The following is a 1965-nucleotide window of genomic DNA, read 5'->3' on the forward strand; positions in this document are numbered from 1 at the left end:
CGCATAGTGACTATTGTATTCAATCCAGATGCAATTTCTGTGTTTCATCAACACTCTGATAGTCCACAGAGTACAGAAAGCCTCCATATGTCCATCGGAAACTACTACTGGTCTTCCACGGAACGATCAAAGCGTACACTGTTTGAGACATCACTCCCATGGAGGAAACTGCGCAAGGTGTCTGTTGTATTCATTCCCGATGCAATTTCTGTGTTTCATCAACACACTGATAGTCCACCAAGAACAGAAAGCCTCCAGATGTGCATCGGAAACTACTACTGGTCTTCCAGGGAAAGATCAAAGCGAGGACTGTTAGAGACATTACTCCCATGGAGGAAAGTGCGCATGGTGACTGTGGTATTCAATCCCGATGCAATTACTGTTTTTCATCAACACTCTGATAGTCTACACATTACAGATTGCCACCAGATCTGCATCGGTAACTACTAATGGTCTTCCAGGGAACGATCAAAGCGTAGTTTGTTTGAGACATTACACCCGTGGAGGAAAGTGCGCATGGTGACTGTTGTATTCAATCCCGATGCAATTTCTGTGTTTCGTCAACACTCTGATAGTCCACAAATTACAGTATGCCTCCAGATGTTCATCGGAAACTACTACTGGTCTCCCAGGGAACGAACAAAGCGTAGACTGTTTGAGACCTTTCTTTTATGGAGGAATGTGCGCATGGAGACTGTTGTATTCAATCAAGATGCAATTTCTGTGTTTCATCAACACTCTGATAGTCCACAGAGTACACAAAGCCTCCAGATGTGCATCTGAAACTACTACTGGTCTTCCAGGAACGATCAAAGCGTAGACTGTTAGAGACATTACTCCCATGGAGGAAAGTGCGCATGGTGACTGTTGTATTCAATCCCGATGCAATTACTGTGTTCCATCAACACTCTGATAGTCCACAGATTACTGAATGCCTTCAGATGTGCATCGGAAACTACTGCTGGTCTCACAGGGAACGATCAAAGCGTTGACTGTTTGAGACATTATTCCCTTGGAGGAAAGTGCGCATGGTGACTGTTGTATTCAATCCCGATGCAATTTTTGTGTTTCATCAACACTCTGATAGTTCACAGAGAACAGAAAGCCTCCAGATGTGCATCGGAAACTACTACTGGTCTTCCAGGGAATGGGCAAAGCGTAGACTGTTAGAGACATTACTCCCATGGAGGAAGGTGCGCATGGTGACTGTTGTATTTAATCCCGATAGAATTACTGTGTTTCATCAACACTCTGATAGTCTACACATTACAGAATGCCACCAGATGTGCATCAGAAATTACTAGTGGTCTTCCAGGGAACGATCAAATCGTAGAGTGTTTGAGACATTACTCCCATGGAGGAAAGTGCGCCTGGTGACTGTTGTATTCAATCCCGATGCAAATTCTGTGTTTCATCATACACTCTGATAGTCCACAAATTACAGAATGCCTCCAAATGTGCATCGGAGACTACTAGTGATCTTCCAGGGAAAGATCAAAGCGTAGACTGTCTGAGACATTACTCCCATGGCGGAAAGTGCGCATAGTGACTATTGTATTCAATCCCGATGCAATTTCTGTGTTTCATCAACACTCTGATAGTCCACAGATTACAGAATGCCTTCAGATGTGCATCGGAAACTACTACTGGTCTTACAGGGAACGATCAAATCATAGACTGTTTGAGAATTACTCCCATGGAGGAAAGTGCACATGGAGACTGTTGCATTCAATCCCGATGCAATTTCTGTGTTTCATCAACACTATGATATTCCACAGATTACAGAATGCCCCCAGATGTGCATCGGAAACTACTACTGGTTTTCCAGGGAACGATCAAAGCGTAGACTGTTGAGACATTACTTTTATGGAGGAAAGTGCGCATTGTGACTGTTGTATTCAATCCCGATGCAATTTCTGTGTTTCATCAACACTCTGATAGTCCACAGAGAACAGAAAGCCTCCA

Source organism: Schistocerca gregaria, unplaced genomic scaffold (genome assembly GCF_023897955.1).
Source record: "Schistocerca gregaria isolate iqSchGreg1 unplaced genomic scaffold, iqSchGreg1.2 ptg000077l, whole genome shotgun sequence".
NCBI classification, from domain to species: domain Eukaryota; kingdom Metazoa; phylum Arthropoda; class Insecta; order Orthoptera; family Acrididae; genus Schistocerca; species Schistocerca gregaria.